Source organism: Balearica regulorum, chromosome 3, assembly GCF_011004875.1.
Source record: "Balearica regulorum gibbericeps isolate bBalReg1 chromosome 3, bBalReg1.pri, whole genome shotgun sequence".
Taxonomy (NCBI): Eukaryota; Metazoa; Chordata; class Aves; order Gruiformes; family Gruidae; genus Balearica; species Balearica regulorum.
The window spans coordinates 61212112-61236816 of NC_046186.1; the positions used below are offsets into that span (position 1 = coordinate 61212112).

General features: G+C 38.4%; 1 protein-coding gene across 2 annotated transcripts in view; it reads left to right on the forward strand.

Annotated features, from left to right (window-relative positions):
- The window catches only part of TMEM200A (transmembrane protein 200A), a 58431-nt gene that overhangs the window by 28206 nt on the left and 5520 nt on the right, over positions 1-24705 (forward strand). The window contains exon 2 of one of the 2 annotated variants that reach the window (XM_075748070.1): positions 6262-6371. The exons of the other annotated variant lie outside the window; for it this stretch is intronic. The gene's annotated coding sequence lies outside the window, so the exon portion shown is untranslated. The remainder of the gene's footprint in view (positions 1-6261; positions 6372-24705) is intronic. 2 annotated transcript variants of the gene reach the window in all.

The following is a 24705-nucleotide window of genomic DNA, read 5'->3' on the forward strand; positions in this document are numbered from 1 at the left end:
CATTTGCTGGAGCTTCCTGATTTAAAGTAGCTCTGCAGCTACTATTTAAAACTCTGTTCTTCATAAAATCCAGCAAACGGGAATATATAAAAATTTTGGCAACTGAGAGTAGCTTTCGGTGAGAGAACAATGGGATACATTAAGGGAAAATAACTGGTCATTGCCATAAACATCGTCAGCTCTTCTAATAAATCTGCTGTATTTGGGCAGCAAGTTTTCAGCTCTTGGCAAGCTTGTAGGATGTTCCATAGCAGAGACAATAATTTGGAAAACCTCAGGGGACAAGCCTGGCTGCAGTCTGTGACAGTTGGTAATATATGAATCCGAAAATGGTGTGCGTATTGTGTAAAACTTTCTTATGATCAGCATGATATGTGGAGATCAAAATCGCATTTCATAAAAACAGATCATTTTTTTTAACCAGATGAATGTCAGTTCTATGCGAAGTGTTTCTTTCTTTTGACAGAACTTGTGTGATTTATAATATGACTCATTCTGTACATGCAATATTTTGGTTAAAAAAATCACTTTTACGTGCGAAACATTTCACTCCGACTCAGTGTTGACAATAATATGAAAGAAGAGCTGCTGTAAAGTTTCTTTTCATCATCTTTTTTATTTAATCGTTGTCAAAACTTTGAAATAGGATGAAGCTAAAAATGAGGATACGCTACATGTATATCAGAACAGCATTTTTGCTAATTAAATCTGGTTGCCAAAAATGCAGTATAGATTAAAATAACTAAACCCCTATTCAGCCGGTGGGTTTGGTTTAAAATAATAACAATTGAAAACAAAAGTTGAAGCAGCCAAAACATTTTTTGGAGTTTTTTGAAAGTGAAACCTCTTTTTTCCTCTCAGAAGGATGCTTTTAGTCAAAATTCACCCTAAAAATAACTATTTTAAAACTGATAACGACACACAGAAAAATACCTGTTGTTTGAACCAGAATTAATTTTGCTTGGTTAAGATTTTGCGAAGAAATCTATAAGCTATTTAGATTCACATCCAAACAATTTTCCATATCATTCCATTTTTAGGATCACTGCAGGGGTTCTGGGCCTAAGATTTCCCAGCATATGGGCAACTAAAAATTCAGAATGCTGAGTTGGCACATATGTTAGTGAATGTTCTCTAGAAATAATTATATTATGTTTTTGAAAAAAAAAGTTACAAAAAATTTCACTTCCTGCATGCCGTATTTTTTCATTTCCTGTGTGGTGTTGTCCACATTTGTGTAGCTTCCAAAATATGATAGTCTGTGTGAAAGGAATGCTTCAGAATATCCACAAAATAAACTTCTAATTCACAAGTGAAGGTCTATCCTTGTTTAACTCAATGAAAATTTTGCAACTGATGTTAATAATTAGGATTTCATCCAGTAGTGTCACAGCCATCTTGATTCTTGTGACTCAGCCATCATATCTGATTTATTATTTTTCAATAGTGTCTCAGAGTTCAAGATTCCATTCCTCAAATGTGGAATGGAAAAACACTTTGGCAATGATGTGAGAAGTATCTGAATGCTGTTTAAAACACTTAGAAATTGAACTAAAGCACCTACATTTGTTCTATATTGAGAGGGCACATTTGTAAATTTGTGTTCTCAAAATTGAAGAGATCTCATCACCAGTGTCTTTTGACCACCCTGTACTTATTTGGTATTCATAATCCTATTTTGTGTTAGAGGAGCAAGTTAATACCCTTTAATATCATTTTGTATTCCTTGAACATTCAAAACTTCCATAAAAGCCAACCATTATTTTATATGCACTTAGAAAAGTAGGACCAGGCCTCTAATTGTAGCTAATTTTTTTTTCTAATTTGGTTTAAAGAAATTTTACTAAGCATAATCCTAACAGACATTTCCAGATCAAATTTTACTTGCCTTACTAATGCAAACTTCCTGTTGAGAATTGGGCACCAATAAGAGTAGTATTAGCTTAACCATAAATCTTTGAAAAATCTTCTGATACACAGCAGGTAATTTCAGAGATAAAGAGAATAAGAGGGAGAAAAATTGTATCTATCTATTACTGTGCCTTCTATTTACAGATAATTAAGTTCAAAGGTTCTGAAGCAACATTGACTGTGTTACAGGATGTCCTCCACACCAGAAAATGAAATTAATCAGTCATTGCGGTATTAAGTGAAAACGAATTAGTTGCAGACAAAACACTGTACTTTCATTAGTCATGTCAGGATGCAAATACGAAGATATATATCTTCACATAAATGTTCACAGATAAACAAAATAATTAAATTCACTGTTGTTATGCAACAGATATTCTCTCAAGTATATGATACTTGGTTTATGAGAGTACACAGTAGGGTTTTTATCTGTATTTGTCTTTGATGATAGGAGAATCTAATTTTTGTTAATCTGGGGTGCCTGGATTCAAGCAATGACTCAAGAAAACGTCTGTGTTTATGCTTAGTACAAAGAGTCCATCTAAATCTCACTGGCTACAAGTTTATCTTTGTTTTAATAATGTTCCCCTGAGGAGTATAGTGCACAATCTGATCTCACAATTTTGCAAGTGTCCATCAGGATGGTTCCAGTGAGGCTGCTTTTGTCCAATGACTAGAACTGAAACAAGAGGTTTGCTTTATATATTTTCAAAGGATTTCACTAATTAGTGTCAAAGCAAACTTCCTACTGAGCATTTGCTTTAATTTCTGAAATGTTCCTAGCAACAGAAAACACTTAAAACTCATGTGTTAATTAAAAATGATTCAAGAGTTAATTGACTTAGTTTTTTGCTATCAACTTGAAGGAATGCAAAGTGGAAAGGGATGCCCTGCCACGTTTGAGTGGTGGTGATGTACACAACCTGCTGTGCATAGGTGCAAACTCCTGCACAGCTTGGAAGACAACAAAGAATCATGTTCAGCATGTCCGCCCATAGAGTTTACAGTGTGATGTGTACATCTTCAGCTACTCTTCGTTCATGCTGATGGACGGCAGCTGGGAGTGGAAGGCTATGAGAGGATTGTGATAAACAGGCAGTGGCAGTGGAAGAATTTTCATAAGAACTGTTTTCATAAAGGACGAAATTCTTGGAAGAAACTGGACTGAAAGGTGAGGGGCATTTAATGGAAGACAAGGGGAAGGTGTACAAAGCTGTGAGTATAATGAATGGAGGTGTTTCCTCTTCACCCACACGAGAACCAAACTACACTCAACAAATAACTAACCAAAGGAAACAAGACTTCACATTTCTTATTTGAAATCAAAAGCTTTGTAAGCTTCAAAAGATTAGATACTTGTTGAGAGTAAATCTGTCAATAATAATGAAAAGTAAAACAACGTCACTTACTGTTACAAGAAAAGTAATTAGGGAGAACTTTATTTTCTGTGGTTGGTACGCCTTGCGACTGACAACACAGGGCTTCTTGTATGTGTTACTAGACACAGAAAAAATGCTGGGTTAGGTGCTCCACTGCCACAATTCACTGATACGGTTTTACAAATAAGGTTTAGGGAAATGATCAAGATTCTATCTGCATTAGCGTGAAGTTGGGTAGTTACTATTGGCTTCACTGTTATAACTGGATACTTGTTCTGAAGAGAGGTTTTAAGTCTTTTTATACAGTGGATATATATGCTTTCATCATGTTATTATCAACTGATAGTCTGAAATATGAAGTGTTGCATATTCTCTGTTACTAAGGAATCAGCCTTTTGGGGTTAGGAAAAGACTTCAAGCCCTTCAGCATTTGCTGAAAACATCAATATATTCTCCCTCCAATGTACGTTAGCTGGGTAACGGTGTCTTCAGGATCTGGGAAGAACAAACTAATGTTTGGGTTTTTTTGCGTATTTTCTTCATAGTTGTCAAACATGTTAGTTTTGAATAGTTCCAGAAAATCAATTGAGGTGGCAATGAGGAAAACACAGAGCAGCATGGGAAAAAAAAGTGAATAATCAAAACCTCAAACAATGCAGAAGCAGCAAAGGAAAAAAAATTATGGAAAATGTAGCCCTTCAACTGTATGTTGCAGGATCAATACCAGGGATTTGCACAAATGTCTTTATATGGATTAAAGTCACCTATCAGTAAAAAAGAAAACTGCAGATTCTTCTGAAACAGCTAAGAAGTCAAAAGACAGTAACACTGCAAAATTGTAGAAATCTTAAATCCTAGCATCCATTTGAAAGAACCACCCTGATCCAGCAGCACTTACTTATGTGAGCTCCTCAGCATCTCTGTGTGAATCTTTTGTGTAAAACAGTCAGCAGGATTATAGCTCAGGAAAGAACTACAGGAATAGGAAGGACCTTACCCCAGTTTGTGCAACTGGGAAACATCGATCACCTTGCAACACTGAGTGTTTGATCCTGCATTTGTTTGTCAGAACTTCAGCTCACTTGCCATGTTTCCTCACAGCAGTTGATGGCACCAAAGGCTACAGCCCACTTCTTGCTCCCATGGCTATGATTATTTCAGAAAGAAGGAAGCCTAGGTTTAGAATCTGGAAAAGCAGGAGAAGGAAGAGATAGCATGATACTTGAATATTTGTTTTATATTGCATGAGTGCACAAATAGAGTTTAATACTTAAGGTCTGCACTGCGGAATAGGACATTTTTCAATCTGTAATATATGATGGTGTTTCGCAAATAATATTTTTATGTTTATTCCTTGTAATGGACTTAGGCTTAAAAATAGCTTGGTTTGAAACACTTTAGCTACTTTACAAAATAAACCCTCAATCATATCAGAGTACTTTTTTCTTTTTTAATTTCCAATTCATCAAATGCATCATATGTGAATACGGTATAGATTGTTAGAGTAGTCTCAACAAGTATGATCTTAAAGAAATAAGAATTACTATGTTAAAAGTGAACAGCAAACCCCCAAAATGTTTTACCCTAGGTTATTCTTTCGTGATGCACAAGCTTGTCCTCACTGCATCTGCTCTTGTGCCTATTCTTTGTATTGGCTACCTCAGATCCTGATCTCCTGCTCCCTTGACCTCAGTCTGCAACTTGTGGAGCATATTGTTTCAACCCATCGATGCGTAGAGCATTTCAGCATGGAAATGTGAAGCACACTTGTAATGCTGTCAAGGTCAGCTGCAATATTCATATTCTTAAAGTTTAGCATACATTTTAAAAGTATTGGTGGACAAAACAAGTGCTCGGAGAGTGTAAAAAGTGATGAATCTGTCCTGCTTAAAACTACTGGGAATTCTGAAGGTACCATAACAAATTATTTCATTAGCAAGAGAAATAGCAATGGGTTGTTTCAACAGCAGAGATGCAGCTTAACTCAAAAATGTGGTTGACTTCAACTATCTCAGAGTATGTCACCCAAAAACAAATGAGCATAAAATGCACATAATCCAGGAATAAAATTGACCTGGAAGTGAGAAGAATATTTCTAAACATTGGGGTAACGCAATCCTAGCAGGAAGGGGGGAACAGATATGGCACTTTTCGAATGGAGGCAGTAGATTTATTGAAAGATATTATAAATGGGTTTTAATTGTAAAGTAATGAACCAGACATCTTTTCCAGTCTCGCATTTTTAAAACAATGTCTGGTGCTATCTTTGCCGTTGGTAAAGGGATTAAACTGTAAGTTTTCTCTCTGTATTTTAGTGTGGCTTTAAGAGCAGCATTAAAGAGACAGTATTTAAAAATTATTCAAAGAAACATTTTCACCTAATTGCCAAGAGTTTATATTTATATTAGTGTAGAAGTTATTCTGAATGTTAAAGTGCTCTAGTTGACATGGTGCAAGAATGGGTTTCTTTTTAATTTTGTGTGGAGAAAGAACACAATTAATGTTTACTGAGCAGTTGAATATTAAATCTAAAATGTGAAGTGATCCTTATGAAGAAGACTGCGTCTAGGGGCCAGCTTCAATGTTTCAGCAAGGCAGCCCGTATAGGGAAAAATAAAGCCTTATATAATTTGTTTATTCTGTTAATATGTTTATTTTCTGTTTCTGTTTTGTTTTTTGTCACCAAATTTGAATGTGTGGTGTATTCAGCAATGTAGCCCCTGTGTAATCATTCATATGACAGTAGAAAGATGTATGATTTTGAATTTACATATATTTCAGTATTCTTGTTACTAAGCATGTTAATAATCTTGGTCTAAGTCCCCAGGTTAAATACTCACCTGACAGAAAGCTTTTAAAGAAACTATTGCTGCTGCCCATATGTCATAGGCATATTTTATAATAAATAATGTTTTCCCTGTACATTTATGATATATTATTCTTTTCCCCCCTCCCCTGTAATTTTCTGCAGGAGAGCTCTTCAGAAGTTCACAGGTGGGCTGTGAACTACAAGGAAGCATGTTTTTAAAAAGCAAAATTGAAAGACTTCATAATTACAAAGGTCCTTTCAGCAAAAGACTGGTAAATCTTTGATAGTAACTTTGCCAACGCCTTTTGAATTGACATGGATTTTTTATACACACAAACACACATCCTATGTTCGGTTGATATATAAAGACTACTATAATTTAAAGGAGAAATTATTGAATTTGGGCATTACTTAACATATTTTAAATCCACTTTTTGTGTGCATTTCAAAACCCCAAGCAGGCTGGACTGCTGCAATAGAGAGTGAAAGATACAAAGATTTTGTCCCAAAATAATGACAGGCATCACCTTATAAACACACTAGGGAAGTGAACAATATGGCCTGTGTATTCTTTTTTCAAAATTATTTTCCTCCTTTCCCATTAACAGACACCATTAGACAGTAAAGCTCTACAAATCTGCAGACAGCAAGGTGTGAATTCATCATTTGAAAGCTTGCCTGAACTCTTAAACCCCAATTCTTTATAAGGTTGATGTATGTGGAGAATAGGGCAAGAATGAGGAAGGAGTAGCTGTCAAAGGAAACAGTTAGAACTTAATTACTTGGTGCTTAGTAAATAGGAATTTGAGGAGGTTGTTCTGTGGTCAGAGCAGAAGATCCATGGCTCAGCTAATAGATGGAAACTTGGAAGCTCTCATGTTCAAATGCTTAAAGCTAAGGGTAAAAGTGTCAAAAAAGCTTCAGACCCTAAGGGTAAAAGTGTCAAAACCTTCTAAGTAATTTGGGGACTCAATTTCCATTTTGAATGAAGGTTCCCAGGTAACTTCTGAAAGAGGTTCTGAATCACTCTTCAAAATTTTGCTGTAAGTTTTCTTATGCATTACTTGTTCCATGAAGAGGAAATGGATATTAAACTCTTAAAACTGTTTTAAATTCTGCTGGTGATAATCTCCTGATGACATAATTTTTATAGCTATATTCTGAACATTCTGGAACATGGCATTATTGTGATACTGACTAGGAATGGGTTCCAGTGTGCTGGAGTCTGTTTATGATTTTCTAGGTAAGAAACATGAATCAGGACTTCTTAGCTTGGAAAAGTATCTCTTACTTACTCCTTCCATGAGCCAATGGAGTAAACGTATTTGTCATTATCCCATGGCTAACATTGGTCCTCAAGTGTTGTGGATGTAATCCTTTTACATTATTGGTGAGGTAAAGGTTCTTAAATATTGAGCTGTAATACAACCACATGTGCTGTCAAAAGGAAAGAATAGGAATAAATATGTAGATAAAGATGTTCTGAATAATTTATGCCTATTGCATCCTATGCAAATCTAAATCTGTAAATCCCTCCCCAAAACACACATTGAGTTCCTATCTGCTTTTCCTTTGTCCTTACTGCCCCTGTTCTTTTTCAAAGAATAGGTTTCTATGATAATTGTTTCAGTGAAGTACAAGAAACTAATGTGGGGCATATGGTTAATCAGTGCTGAATCAGAGATGCAAATGGTGGACAGCATTCATTGTGAAGGAATGGGAACAGATAAATGCAGCCTGCACTGCAGAAAATCAGAACAGGATTGGATTAATCAGCACAGTGTGTATTAGGAGGAGGCCAGGGCAAGCCCAATTCAATTGAATTTCAGCATGTCACAGCTCTCCAAGCCAGAGTGTCTGTAATTAAATTCAGAAATCAATGTTAATGCTCAGCTGGGTCACACAGCTCAAATCAGAAGATAATCAGGAAGTGCTGGAAAATTGAAGGTTTCATAGAAATATTCTGTTGCTGTAGTGCACTTCAGCAATGTTCTTCAGTAATGCTCTTTCAGAACAAGTACTATGGGGTGGTGTAATGCAATTAGGACTGTATGATGCTCACCAAGGACAGGTGTCACTGTGCTTATTCATGAATATAACAACAGCAGAATAGAATAGGGGAGGAGTAGGGTGCTGCGTCATGCATGGCTTGTGAGTTTCCAAGCTAGAAGAAGATGGCACATTGGTATCTCAACCTTTGGCCACCTCTCAGAGCTTGCAGGACTTGAGGCTTTTACAGTGGCATGAATGTCCCAGCAATTCTGAAAGCAGTTTAGGTGACACCATGGTCCTGCTTTAGGAATTTTGTGATCTATATCATACCTCAGATGGAAAGAAAATTAGATTCCCCTTACATATGCTGATCCTCTGTGAGCAGGATCACATGGGATGATGTTTATGGCACCTGGGGATGATGATGTCGTTAACATTCATCACCTCAGGGCAAGTGCTGGTTAATCCTTTCTGTAGAGGAAAAACAACAGTCTGATGTGCAAGGAAAAGGAGGTTCTTGTTCTGTAAAACCTTATCCTCCAGCTGAACCTGGAAGATGTGATCAGCTTCCTAATTGACATTTCTGTAATGATTTTAGTATAAGTGAGAATATTTCATCAAGAAAGGTTCTGCATGTAGAGCACATGCAAGAGAGTATTGTTTGGTAAGACCTACGAGCTGGAGAAGCCGTAATTCCTTCCAGGCTAATTTAGGGATTATGTAGGAATCCATCCAATTCGTCCCAAAGCAGGGTGACTCATCTAGGTTTTTCTTGTTTCACAAATTGCTAGGGTTCTGTCCTGGCTCCATATAATGTGCATACACAAGCTTCCTGTAAAATAGGTCATTTTTTTGCTTCTCAAATGTGGAGTTTTCAGGCTAGATTTGTGGATCTACATATGGATTATGAACTGAAAAGTTAGGAAAAAAAAGCACAGCAGGGTTTCTGTTTGCTGATTTAAGTCAGCCTAAATAAAGCAGACAAATATTGAGCACTGAGATCCTAATACTGTGTCCCTGCTTTCAGCATGTCTGGCAGCAATGAGCTGACTGTCATGCTCCTGTTATGGCTAAGGTATGTAGTAACAGTCCTTGGGAAACCATCAGGTTCAGTATTGTCACTGACTGTTCCTAGGTGTATGGAAGGCTCCTTCTGTGTAAGTGGCACAGAAAGGCTGTCACGTGTTATCAGTAAGGACATAATAGAGGTCTACTATGCAAGCATCTCTCCATGGCTTGGAAAATGTGACTTGGAGCTGTGTGGAGGTGGACTGTACAAGTGAAAAAATCTAACCACAGCTTTCAGCCAATCTGAAATGCTGGGGATGTTCATGTTCTCAGTCTGCAACTGGCCAGAAGACCTTCAAAGATCCTGAATAAAACATTACAACAAAGAAAAATTTACCAACAGCAACAAAAATACCCACGTGATCCATCCTATCTCCTGATAGTACAGAAATTATATTTCTAATTATATAGTAGGCATCTTTCTCTTCTGAATTTAGCTTTTGAGGGCTACAGGAGAGATGTTGTGAGTGTCCTCTCTTCTGACCCATTCTTTCACCCACTCAGCAACTCAGCCGTGAAAAATTGCAGAAGGCTTGTGTTAAACCTTTTCTCAAATTCACAGCTATTTGAAAGGCAGAAGCATCAGAGTTGGCTGCAATTCGGAACACTCTCGGTTGGGATGTGCCTCGCTTAGAACCACACCCTGGGATGTCAAGGCAGCGTGAGAAGCCGCACGCATGTACCAGGGCAATGCAGGCACTTTTCCAAGGGAGCCAGCTGGCATAAGTGTCTGAGGCTTAGGTGCTTAGGAACTGCTTCTCTCTCTGGTGGTAGCTACACTAGTTGGCTGTACTGCATGAGCACAGAGCAGTCCATGACTTCTGTGAGGATTGTAGCAAGTGCTCTTGTTTCTTGCTGGTGTCTTAGCGATGCTCTAGGATAATGAAAACTGAAGAATAAATGAGAAACCTAAACGAAGCACCTGTGAAGTGGTCATTTCAGCCTCTGGGCAAGTGATGGTTGATCCTTTCTATAGAGGAAAAAAAACAGTGTGGTGTGCAAGGAAAAGGAGATTCTTGTTCTGTAAAATTTTGTCCTCCAGCTGAACCTGGAGGATGTGATCAGCTTCCAGATCTGCCAGCAGCTGCAAGTGTATCTGACTAGTTAACTCCCACAGATCCTACACATTTCCTACAAATCAAACAGTTATCATAACCAGATGCTTCTTTTACCTTCCTTTTTGGTTTCATTCTCATCTGTCATGTTTATTCATCATTTGTGTAGGTCTTGTTGATTTGATTTGTCCTTGCCTCCTAGCATGTTCTTATCTGTTATCTTCATTTTTTATTTTTTTTTGGCATTTGCATTGGTTAAGTTACAGTCTGTCTCTGACATTCCAGGCTGTTTGCACATAGTTGCATGATCTGGTTCATCTCTCTGCATGCTCCTCTACCTCTTTATTCACTCTGGGTGGTCCTCAGTGTTTGCAGCTCTATCAGCCACTATTTCAAATGTCAAGCTTAGTTCACATTGTATGGAACTTTCTCGTTCTAATATTTGCTCTGCTAATTCTTAGGCACATTTGTAGAAAAAATAAAAGTTCTCCTTTTACTTTCTCACCTATCTGGCTTACTGTGGCATTGCTGCAGTACTTTCAATGCCTTGAACAAGCAATAATTACTTTCTTCACATTTTAGTCCCATAATGAACTTGAACTTGTGTGTATATATATATAAATCCATCTGCCTAACCCATTTACTATACCCATGGTTTTCTAGGAAGTGCCTTTTCTGTGGAAACAAAACCTTCATGGCTTCCACGAGGAAGTGCAAGAGCTAACTTAGTACCTGTCTTCAGAATTGACCCACGTTAGGACAGTATCTTGCAAAACTAGAGAATAGTTACACTTCAGGCATGCTCTGCGCTAATCTTTACAGTTCCAACTTTTCCACAATGCCTGTTGTATTTTAATGTTTATTGCCTCTTACTCTATACTTACCTTGGCATTGGTGCTGTCTTTCCAGTGGGAGGAACAAGCATTGAACGGTGACCTTTAAACACAACTGTGAGACAAGAGGAATCACGAATAAACATTAGTTAAAAAGTATTCTTTATATTTTCTATGAATTTTAATGAATACCCTCAATTCTGCTTGCATAGTTTTTGTTTTGTTTTTTCTTGTTGCTTTAGCTGTCTAAATAAATATATTTCAGGTAATTTGGTAACACATTGCTAGCCTTCTATTGAAAAAATAATTAACTGGTGACATTGTATTTCACCCTTTCCCCTACACTCTGAACTGGAAACTTTACTATGAACTGCTGGCAGCTTCCTGCTGCTCAACCTGGAACTACATTTTTGACTTATATCTCTCTCTCTATTTCTTCACCCTGCTTTTCTTACACAGAGCTGGTAATTTTGCAGTAGAGTCTTAATAGAAAAAAACAGTAACCCATGCTGTCTCTGTTGGTATTTGGTAGTCTGCTGAGAGAGTTTTACTGACCTTTATTTTCTTTTCTCCTCAGCAATACATTCAGAAATTGGGCTAAAGATTTAGACATACCAGACTGATTGATACCTACAAATGCTCTGTAATGGGCTGAGAAGACCCTAAAGCAATAAGACATAAATATAAATTTTACAGTAACCAGAAAAATTTGGCTCTATATTTTATCTCTTCTTGACTTTTACCTCCTTATTGAAATCATCTCTTAGTTGTTTATGCTGTCTATATTTGCATCACAGATCAACCAACAGTTTTTAACAAGTTGATTTGAATAATTTCAGTCATGCATTCATTTTAGTTTAAACATGCCTTACTTTGATTTATAAGTGCTTCAACATTATGCTGGCTTTGTTTATGTCAGGAGGATTTTCATTAAAATAAACTGACATTTATCTTGGTAATTAACAGTGACCATACTCGGGCTAAAGAAAAGTAAGTAAAATTTTAATAGCATAAGGTGATGTAGCAATAGCAATGTAAGTGAGGAGACCTGAAGGAGCTGAAAAAAAAATTGCAAGTTGTTTGTGATTAAATTGCAGCTTGTAATACATGCTAATAGAAGTTGAAATCTTCTGCTATAATGAAAATGTTACCTAGTATCAGTCAGTGTTGACATCTGTCCTGATCATACAGATCAGCTACGACTGTGTTTTAAATTACATAGGGTAGCTCAGGTATGCTAAAACACAGATGTATAGACTTTGTGAATGCAGGGCGTTGAAATTGAGCAACACTCTAGATAAGCTAGCACACTATATGCAAGGCATCCGTTAATAGGTCTTTAACTAGGGCACCATGTTTTAGCCAGCAGTACCATTTATCATTCCTCATGTATTAGGAATATTCACATTTGTCTCAGGCCTGGCAGCCTACGGTTCCACAAACTCCCTATTAGGGACTCTATCTAACTGGAACAACTGGACAGAGCTGGTTTTCTGTAAAACAGCAGGACAGGCATATGCTGATTCATAGCTGCAAAACGACATAACAGCAACTCTGTCATATTTCAGGGGCCGTGGTCCCATGGAAAAGCTGTGTATATTTGCAATGTAGGCCAACAGGATGGAGGAAGGTGTCTGAGGTGAGGGAGGCAGACCTTTAAAGGGTCAAGAAAGTTTTGTGGTAGATGCAAAGTCCCCTGTGTGAACAACGCCTGGGCATCCCGGAAGCAAGGAGAAGTGAGGAGGTAGTGCAGGAAGCAGTTCTGCTATATTTAACTGGCCTTACTCAAGGTACTACCTGGAATTGTTTGCTTTTAATGCCCAGTGATGCAGCCTGGGCTGGATTGTTCACAGTTAATGAAAAAAAGAGATTTACTAAGCAAGTTATGTATCTGTATAAGTGAATTCTGCCAGCAAAGCTTAAGATACAGTTCCATAAATGTGACCCACAGTCTTTCAGCAAGTCTCTCTTAGCATCTCACTGCTCATAGGCCACTTGGTTCCTGTGAATTCTTGCTGTTTGCAGTATCCTTAGTTTGGGGTGTTTTAGCACAAAGAGAGTGGTTATTATAACGCAAGTGATAATGGTGTCGATTAAAAATACAGAAGAAATTGTGAGGGATAATTTACATAATGGGAATGAATTTAAACCTTGACATTGACATTTCTATTGTTTTATACATGTGAAATATTAATTTGCCTCTGTGTCTTGAAACTGCTGCTCTGATGTAGACTTTGTAACTTGTGTTTACCGTCAACAAGCGGAGCAGCAGTGGGGATGCTTACAGGTTCTGCTGATGCCCCCATGTGGATGTCTGGCTCGAGCACTCGAGTCTACAGCTGAAGATGTGGTTGAGTGTTACTGTTAATTTAGTAATAATTTATTTCTGTGGCATCCATTCATGGGCAAAACAGTTTGACTATGTGGCATACCGAAAGTATTTTTGAACTATGCTTTCCATTCTCTATGAAATAGTGCTTCACTAACATTTTTTTGTATCTACCATTTGAAACTATTGTTGACATATTGGCAATAGCATCACGGTAACCACTTTACTTCTTTCTGTGGGATTCCTGAGACCCAATAAAATTTTCGTTCCATTATTAATGTCCTAATAATAGCTATGATATAACAATGCCCTAATTGGTTTGCCAACATAGAGTAACTTAAACCTCATACACTGACTTTTCTGCCCCTGTGGATAAATGTAATTATATTGTAACTATTTGAGAGTCCACCTGCACCCCTAAGTCATTGAAAGTTAGTGTAGACATGCTGGAACTGTCTTTAAATGTTGTAGCTCAGATACTGTGAGGTTCCTAGTTACGGAAACAGAGATCCTAGGAGGGGCTGATTTGTCTTGCTTCTTGGCAGGGTAAGTTAACTCGCACAAAGGTCTTCAGCGTAAAAGACATCCTAACACCGACCCATGTTTTTTTAGTGTTCCTTAGAGCGTAGTCCTCAAAGAAGATTTCAGAAGGCAGTGACAGACCAGATGAGCATAGCGATAGCGTAGGGCACAGCTGTGCTGATGCAGCTGTTCCTGTTGGCCATACAAACACTCTCACCTCGTGGCTGGGGCACTCAGGGAACCCAAATTCCAGTTCTTGTTCCAAAGACCCCTTGCGTGGGACTTTTGTAATGACATGGAAAAAAACATCCTGCTGATGGAGGGGCTTGGCACTCAGGATGCCCCACTTCCCATGCAAGTGTCTTGGCCACTAATTTAAAACTGTGCTGCCGGGGTTAATGGAGAGGTAGCAGGGTTAAGTTTGTGGCCTTTGCAGTTACTTGTTGGTCCTAGGTGCTTAAGTTCTGCTAAGTAAGTCAGGCACTTCACATCTTTTTTGTACCTCTGTCATGCACTGAGGGTTTCAAATACAACGACACAGTGTAGATACCTATGTAGTTTTCAGAGTTAGGCTCTGGCATTACTTGAGCATGTTTGAAAAATTGGTCCTAGGTCTCTGATGGTAAACAGAGAATGATAACTCCCACTCTTTTGAATTTGTACATTTTATAGAACAATAAGTATTTTCTAGGTCAGAGGGAAAGTTTTACTCAGACATCTCAGTTGTGAAGCAAATAGATTTGATTTCATATCTAATATGTATATTATTTAAGCCTTCTTTGAAATACCTACTTCATTTTGTTCCTGATATTATTTGATCTTACAATCATTGGACTTGCATACAGTGGGAAATTACAGTTGTTAGAACCTGCTAATTAACATGATTAACTGAGCATGCAGTGCAGATAAGGACATTTGTTTGGTCTCATGACAGCTGGTCACTGCCTACATTAAGTGTGTGTCTAGGCTGGAGATTTTGCCTCTGACTAAATCAAGTAACAGATTGCTAGTTAAGCTAGATGATGTGAGTGTAAACGGCAGCCAAAGCACTCCAGCATTGTTTGTACTTATATACGTCCACACCAAGTGCCTGCCACTGTTTTATTCGACTTCTTGTGTGTAAAATTGAAGAACCAGCAATCCTAGTGCTTGTAAATGAAGACATTTCCTAGCATATTTGATCTTGTTTCCTGTTTGGTTTTTATTAGGAAACTGAATTTATCTGGCAGACTGAGCCCTGGAGTGTTTAGTCATGCCTTTCATTTGCAATAGATGACAGAGAACCTACATTTTACTCTGCTTTTACACATTCAGTCTTTTGGAAACCTCTTGAGTCCTTTATAAAATTTTTTTCATGACTTGTGGTTGACAGCTGATCAATAATCTGATCTGCATTGCATGACCTTGCTTCAAAATTCCCATTAGTTCTGTGCATTTTGGATTTCAGTTCTAGGGTTGCTGGGCTATAGTATTATCTCACAGTTTTCACTTACTTCTAAAAGAAACTCCTTTTTATTGTTTATAATGTCTAAAAGATAAAACCTGAAAAAAAGCAAAGTAGAGTTAAATGCATAAAGATCCTTATCCTTCTTTTACACATTTTAAATTAGATTGTGCTCATAAAGTGATTATTTTCAATAAAAAGGTTTGCTTTCTATTTATACTGGAAGCAGAAAGATGTAAAGATATAAAATTTTCTACTTATTTCACCTATGAACATAGATAACCCAGGATCTTTTCAGTTTACTGAATATGAACGCTAATAATGTGAATGGATAAATGTGTCTAAAATAATTATGAATATTTTGCTAAATAGCCAATATCTGCTTCTTGTTGTAGTACAGATTTTCAGTAGAAAGTGGATTTACACAAACCAAAGGGCTAAAATAGCTTAGAGACAGATTTTGTCACTTTAGTCATAAAGGACAGTTATCACCTTACTCAATTTGGGCTAAAAAAAAACCCTAGCTGTTTTTTAGTAGAAAAACTCAGACAAACTGGAGAATGCAAGCAAATAAAAGGAAAAGTAAAGCCTAGTATATCCAGCTTTTATTTATCTATGTGCATATTCTATTTTTTGCTTCTAGGAAGAAAATGAAAAAAAAACCACTTTATTAGTCAATCACCCTTTAAACACCTTTTCTTCAAATCTTATAAAGCTGCTTTCTATTTTTGTTTCCCCAGTCTTTTTTTAGCTCCTTCTTGCTTTTTGTTGTAGTTCTGTACTACATTTTGGAACAGGACATGATGTATCTGTGCATAAGAAGTGAAAATTTCTATGCATAAGTAAAGAAGTTATCAGTGCACACTTCTGAAAACAAGCTACACCTCTCAATTTATTGATAATTTAATACAGTGAATACAGAGATTACAGTAGACATTCCACAAACAAATACATCCCGTGCCTGGGAGCTTGTGTTTCTTTAGTCTGTCATCTAGGACCTGAGCTAAGCTGGTACAGCTACAGAGAGCAGGACAGCTGGGAATTCGGGACATCACACATGCCAATGGCAGGGCAGGAGGGTTTACACTGCATGAGTCAGGTGTTTTGTGGCCTGAGAACGTGTTTGGTTCAGTGTATGATGACTGGGAAGTTGTGCTAGACATAAGAGACCCGGTGCCAACCTCATATTACGTGAGTTTTATGTTGGTAAAATCCATGAACTTCTGTAGACTCACACCTGATTTACCGCAGTGTGCTGGTAAATGTAGTTGAGGAAGGAACGAATTTAAGAGTGCAACTGGGCCAGGCAAACACTTGTAGACCAAATCTAGGCCAAATGATAGAGCAGTGTCTTGAAAGCAAAATATAGAAACTCAGGTTCCTTCTTTCTCGCTTTGATGTGCGCTCTGTGCTTTCGTGAGCAGCTAACGAGCTCTGTGTAATGCTGCCAATATTGAATGTTGCTGATTTTGCACAGAATTACAATATATGACCCACTGAAAGGATCAGGCTGAAGAAGAAATAATAACAAAGAGGATAAGCAGCTCAGGCATTCATCTTTGTGCAGTACTGCTGAGTGTTCACCTTACTTTTGACTTTGGCATAATAGTGGAAATAATTAATATATATGGCAGATACTGTAAGAGATGAAGGCATTCAAAAGGGATTTTTGTTTGGTGTGATTTAAATAATGCAGTCATGGCATTCCCTGAACCTGGGTAACAAGTCACTTTTAGCTTAGATTGTCTTTATCAGTATTTCTGAGTTTTTAATTTTTAATTCAAATTCCATAGTTATTGGTTGATTATTTCAAATTGGTTTAGAGCCAAATAAAGTCCCACTTGATTTCCAAAAAGGAATTTCACATTAATAAAATGTGAAGACAGACATATGCAGACTGGAGGAAGTTCAGCGTGGGTTCCCCAGGGAGGTCGGGGGTTGAAGCTCTTGCCCTGCAAACAGTCTGAGCAAGTGGGGCTGGTTCAGCCCTGGAGAAGAGACGGCCCTGGGAGGACCTAACAACAGCCCCCCAGTCCCTACGGGGGGGGGGCGATCAGGAAGATAGAGCCAGGCTCTTCACAGTGCCACATGGTGTTAGAACGTGAGACAACAGACACAAGTTGCAACAGAGAGGTTCAGACTGGGTGTCCCTGCCCAGGTCAGGGAAGTTGGAACTAGATGATCTTTAGGGTCCCTTCCAACCCCAACCATTCTGTGATTCTATGGATATAGGTCGGAACTTTGTCCCCATGAGGCAGCGGGGCAGTGGGGCAGGCTGCCCAGGGAGGCTGTGCCGGCTCTAGTTATGGGGGGTTTCCAGACTAGACTGGACACAGCCTTGAGCAACCTGGTCTGACCATGCAGCTGGCCCTGCTGTGAGCAAGAGGTTGGACCGGAGACCTCCTGAGCTCCCACTTAGCCTGGATTATCCAATAATCATGTGATCCTGTATCCACATTGCATATATGAACCAGGGCTCTGACCTGCTGAGGTCATTTGAGAAATAAAATGGCACTCTTCAAGCTCACTTCCATGTGCTTTCTGAAGGAAGGAGAGACTTGCATTACTGCGGACACAAACTGATTTACTGTGAAAGTTTGGGTATTGATCAGTTGTGTCTTTGTAGCAAAATTCTATTCCTTGTCCAGTTCAGCGGTTCACTTAATAGTAATGAAATATAATTTTATAAGACAAGTTTGGTGGGTTCTGGTTTTGTTTTTTAGACTGGGGTTTTATTCCCCCCCCCCCCCTCCAAATAATAGTAGAGGGTTAAAGGTTTTTTATTGTATTTTTTTTGTTAAATAGGGTAATTTTATAACCTTTCCACTGAGTCATTATGCAGACACTTGGAGTAACATCTTGAGGAAGGCTAGATGAGGAAGTCATACTCACAGTCATCCTTGGACTTTCCTAGCTGTGAAAGTCCTGCTTTAACACAAGGCAGTGGACAGTCATAAAGGCCAGGATAGGGAATGCCATGGCCCAGGCTTGCTAATAGGATGAACGTGAGTCCAAATGGAGATTTGATATATTCAGTGTGGACTCAGTGTGGCTCCTTCAACTACTTGCCACACCTGACAGTTGCATCAAAGTCACTTTGATAAAAGGGAACTGTACCCCTTTGTACAATGTAAAGGTACCTCTTTGCATATGTTTCAAACCAGTGTGAGACAGTATAGTTATAGAAATATGTATAAAAATGAGATATTATAACTCTCATTAAAGCCTGGATTTGTTTTTTAAAAATTCATTTTCCCTTCTTAGTTTATTTCAATATCCAACTTTTTATAGTAGAACAATGAGCTGCTTCTCTTTTGTTCCCAATGTGTGTTCAGTCCATCCTCTAGATCCACTCCAAATGAGTGCTTTTCTATCCTTCACAATTTGTGGACCCCCTGGATTCCTTAAAGCAGTAAAAATTGTTTTAAAGAAAGTTCTGATGTGCCGTGCCTAGTTACCTTTCACAGAGTCTGCTGGACCCCTGTGGTCTTGCTTGGACTAGTACAGTGCACATTTCAATACCACTGCCAGATCTAGATTTTTAAAATAAATGGATCACTGCTGGACTTCAAATTTCCCAACAGATTTTGATCTGTCCTTAATACCAAGATTTTATTTTCTACTTATGAATGCAAAGATTTTACTATTTAACATGGTACTATTGTAAAGCAAATGCAGACCATTTGATTCAGCTGCATGGTCTACCAATATCCAGGGAACCTCAGTTTCTAATCTCTGCAATGGACCTTCTGCCTGCTGCTGCCACTTGGACACCCTGGTGCTCTTGCATTGCCTGACCCACATGCAGTGAAACTGCTTGAGCGATTTGGCCGGCTTCCATAATCTGACTGGCAACCAGGAGGTTAAGAGGACATGATTAGTCCCTAAGCTTATCCCTTTACAGCCTAAAAGAGACACTGTTAAAGGGAATTTGAACTCAAAGGGTTTGTTTCAGCTGGAAATTTCAAAGCTTTGATGTTTTAAATAGGCACGCAATTTCCTATCCTTGGCTTTTGCTAGCCTGACTTTAAAATCACAGCTGAGGTTATGAAGGTTTTTAATACCACATTTCACATGCTTTCTTCTCACCTATTGTCAGTGAAAGTATCTTTAAGATACCCCATAATCATGAATACAAAAGACGTCTTTTGTTTGCTTGCTTTTCTTTTTTAATCTGTTCAATAAGCTCATCTTTTGAGGAGTGGATATGAGGAGAGAGATGTATCATAACATAGTCCCATTGGTGTGCTAGGCACTTGGAGGGGGCTGCTTTTTAAACTACTAAGTAAAAATGTAATTTGGGATGATTTTTCTGCTTATTGTGGAACTACCGTCTGTTTGGCTCTTGCTGTATTATCTCTATCAGAATGATTAATCCCTTTGGGCCTATAAAACTGCATATTTTTACCTTTGGAATAGAACAGATTGTACCAGAAGACAACCTCTATGCATAGATAACATATTGATATGTATGTATTATACATCAAGATAAAAGTATAGATGTGTTAATACAGCTTAATATTGATTTGTTTACTCAGTTGTTATCAGTTCTCTTAGTACTTTATCATTTGCATTCTTGATTATGAGAAATGTTTTATGAGTAATCAGTCTCTCACATACCTCCTTCATTTCTAGGACTCCAGGTTTATCAAAGGTAAAAGATGATGTCCTGGATGTTAAAATTTTTCCTCTTGTTAAAATTGAAATTGAGTCACTTAAATGATAACAAATGAAGTACTAATGGGAAATAAATTTCCTAATCAGCTGAAATAGTAAGATAGAAAATGCTATGGTAATATAAACCAGGTTCTGTCACACACTACTTCTTACTGCAGTAATGTTTAATTCTTTACTGAAAGACAAGAAGTGTACTTTCAGAAAGTTTTACATAAAGCTAAACTACAGGGAAATAGCATGTACAGTTCTGATAATTTCACATAATTAAGTTTCAATCATTTTTCAAACAGTAAACGTAAAAACAAAGATTGAAGTTGGGAACAAGTGCTGAGAGATTAATTAGATTTTTAATAGTTAGACTATCTGTGGAAAAAAGTTGACAGCAGTACAGTTAAAGTGATGCTGGTCTTTAGGGAGGAAAGAGGTATATTAAGGTGGTGGCCTCAAAGGTAAAAGAGAGAGATAAGTAGTTTATGGTTTGTGGAACCAGAAGTTAGTTGGAGCCACTAGAACATGCAATGAAGTAAATTCCTTCCATTGAATCTGTGCTGTTGTACACACATCTTTTAGATTTTCCTAGGCTGCCTTCCATTAGAGCCGTTGTCTAAATAGCAGCTCTTGCCTCAGCTGCTGTAAAACAGAAATGTGCAGTCTGTAATACATTCTTGCAGTTGACACATCTCTTATATCTGCGATAATCAATCAGTGAGTCAACTGGGCTGAAATCCCATCAAATCCTATCCCGCCCATTTTGTCATTTGCCTAGCTTCCAAAAGAGAACCGGGTATTACTTGTGTGGACGGCTCCTAGCTTCAGAAGGACTCTGAGTAACTCCGTATCTGCCATACCTCCCTGTGGAGGTGTCCAGGCTGTTCAAGCTGCTCTGTGCTCTGCAGCTACTCTAGCGAGTGCCCAGCTCACAGACCTCCTGCCTCCCTTGCTTTCTGCAGGCTGACAAAGTCAGATACGGGTAATGCCAGCAGAATAAATGCAACATATTTCTGCCTGATCATCAGCGATAGCCTGATGTACTGGTAAAAAAGAAGGCTTCTTGTCCACCTGTGCTAAATTACAGTCTGTCTATGATAATGTACCTGTGCCTTACCTTTGTATAACAGAGTGAATCTGCTGTTTCTTTGTTGATTTGAGGAGTTTGACATCCTGACTTGGTTAGGGAGATACTTCAGTCTTTGCTTGGCAAATGCAAGTCTAGTTGGTTACTCACAACAAACTGTTTTGTGAAAGCTGTTTTTACTTTCTTTCTTAAGTTTCCTTTATGACAGCCTTTCCTTGAGCATCTGAGCAACATTTCCCCATACAGAAAGGTGATAAAGGAGAATCCCTTTTGGCTTGGGCAGCCAGTGTAATGTAAGGAAAAAGCAGATGTCACTCCACATCCCAGGGGGTGACGCTTCTTTTATCATTACCCAATTTACATCACACCTGCAAACCTTTCCTGCATGAATTTATTCCTCTGGCTCTATTATTCTCTTCTTAGATGGGCTGCAGCCCCTCTCGTGGCTCCTTACCCACCCATACTTTTGCAGGCATCATCCAGGTCTTTCCCTCCGGCTCCTTTTCTCTGTCCTAGCCACATGGCTTTCTGCAGGCCCTACTGAGGCTGTAGCTACCTGAGATAACTATCAGTACCAACTGCTGAGGGATCCTTCCTTTCTTCATGCTAAGGGACACACAACAACCTGTTACTCTGTTTGCTGCTGGGTTTTTTTAGGGCATGTCCTAGAAAGTGAGCCAGATGCAGAGGACTGGGCTTAGCCAGGTGAGGCATATCTTGCTAATGGCCACTGAAGAGGTTAGAACTGAAGCATCAGGAGCCTGAGTCATTCTCCTCTGTGTGAACAATGCAGAGGGAGAGCGAGAACAAGAGTGAGCAGGAGCTGCTTTATAGGATCTATACCAAGACAGGCTTTTCTTGGGTGATCTTTGAGTGTCTGACAGGGCTGGTGTCAGGGCCACTCTGTAACGACAGCACAATACAAAGCAAAGTTAAATGTAGAGATAAATCTGGGCCACTGCTTCTTTCATGACTAAACCCCTAAGCTGTCCAGGCCTTTGGCCCTGATGTTTTCGCTGAAGATGAAACAAACAGAGCAGCCACGAGGTTAGAGAGTCACTCAACATTTGTTCTTCAAAAGGAGCTTGGCAGCTGTGGTGCTTTTGTATCAGCAAGACCGTTGTATTTTAAAAAATGAATTGCAGACCTGTTCCTTTCTTTTTTTTCTGTATTCCATATCCATTTTACCATAATTTGATTCATTGCAGAGCAAGCCTGTGTCATTCACAGTGCCACCAAAGAGACGCTGTCTGAGCTTTTAGCATAATCTTTCTTTGAGTCAAAGTCTTCTAAGGTTGGCTCGTTCAGAAGTTTGAATTCAGACTTCAGAGTAAAACTAAATGTAATCACTGTACTAAGGTAAATAAAAGTAGCAGCATTTGTCACTGGCACTCATGGCTGTTACATGGTGAAAGTAAATAGATTTGCAGAATAATTCAAATGTATCTACAATGTGCCTTTATTTTAAATATAATATTTTCTAGAAAAAGGTTTCCATCTTAATAGGCACTTCATTGTAATTGGTTTCTGAAAAGCTGTCTGTATGAAGCGAAATCGTCTCATACCAATATGTCTGTTAATACCATTGATTTTATTAGATGTAAAAGAGATCAAAATTCAGCTGTTAATATTAAGTAGCATAGAAGCCTTACCAATACTATGGCTGATTACAAATTATTATTCAGCCTGGAGAAAAGAAGGCTCTGGGGAGATCTAATTGCGGCGTACCAGTATCTAAACGGGGGCCTACAGGAAAGATGGTGAGGGACTGTTTATCAGGGAGTGTAGTGACAGGACAAGGGGTAATGGCCTTAAGCTGAAGGAGGGTCGATTTAGATTAGATGTTAGGAAGAAATTCTTTACTGTGAAAGTGGTGAGGCACTGGAACAGGTTGCCCAGAGAAGCTGTGGCTGCCCCCTCCCTGGCAGTGTTTAAGACCAGGTTGGATGGGGCTTTGGGCAACGTGGTCTAGTGGAGGGTGTCCCTGCCCATGGTGGGGGGGTTGGAACTAGATGGTCTTTGAGGTCCCTTCCAACCCAAACCATTCTATGATTCTATGATTATTTACAAACCTGGTTGTGATTTTTTCTGTGAAAGAAGGAATATTTAATAATATTGATGTGAACTCAAGAAATAGGAAAGAGACTATTTTGATGTATAAAATATATGTGGATCTTGTTGCAGCCAGACTTTCTCTCCCCTTCATCCAAGTTCTGATGCAGGTAAAGTGAACAGAGCAACAACCTGTTCCCCTGAAATACTGGGAGGACACCAGACCTCAGTTTCCCTCTGTCCTTCACGTTACTGGAGACCAATTAATAATGAAATTGAGATGTGGTTTTCCTGCAATTTTTGTAAAATTTGCAAATGAGAACTTTCTATAGAAAGACATCCCAAGATGTAATTTTGAAGAATGTTTTTGTTGACTCTGCTTTTAAGACTTCGAGAGGAGCTCTTGCTAGAGGTATGTTTAAAATATTTAGCAAGCAAATATGAGCTTACTCCATTCACCCTTTGGTACAGTCCAAAGCACAGTACAGTACACAAAATAATGAATCCTGCCATACCTGTGCAGTTCCTTGGCAGCCCTGAGAATGGACAGATTGGGTTGATGTGTGCCTGGAAAATACCACATGAATATGAAAACTCCTTGTCCCCCCAAAGGTCTGGGATCTGGAAAAGAATAATGTAACAACCTAGGTTATAGCTAAATGATCCATTCATTTCAGTAAATATGTGCCGTAATTATCTTAATTTATTTCATAGAGAAAACTAATTACATTTAATTGAGTCATGACAAAATAAAACAGCTTTTATAATGGATGTCCTATCTAGAGATTCAGAACATTGTTCTACAGAATAATGATCTTTTGTTTTGGCAAAAACCCTTAAATACATAGGCATATGAGAAACTTTTGTTTTCATTTTTAAGGACTATCAATGTCAAATAACTTACTTTGGGGGATTTTTAAATTGTTACATTAAAAAAAAATGCATGAAGCATTCAAGAAATAATTTGGCCTTGAACTATTGAAATTGCCCAGATAGCATAAAAATGGAAGAGAATTGCAAAGGGTGAGAATTTCCAGAGAGATTATGAACATGAAACCTGACACCACAAGTGACATTTCTGAGATTTTTGGAATAATGCTATGAATTTCTCTTTCAGAAATTCAGAAAATGCTGTATACTTAGCACCCTGAGCCTTTTTTAAGGTCTTTCCTTCATAAAGAAAAGGTTTGTCACAGTGAGAGAAGCAGCACTCTGTCCTTTAATAATGAATCTGCAGGGAGGGGGTTCAGGTTGCTACTCTTTCTGTCTGTCATCCGAATTGCTGCTGAACAGATAATAATGAACACTGGACAATTTTTTTGTCTGGATTAGTCCTTCCATTTGGCCACCTATCTCAAATTCTCTATTAATTTCATAATCAAGTTCATAATTGGTGGGTTGGACCGATTTCTGTTTGTGGATCTGCTTATGTGATACCTGCTTGCAGTGTTGGAAATCTATGGTAGTGTCCAAATACAGAGTCTGGCTGTTTGTTTCTCATACCATGATAGCTCTAATCTTTTTTTTTTTTTTTTTTGCATGGGGGCACTGCTAAGATT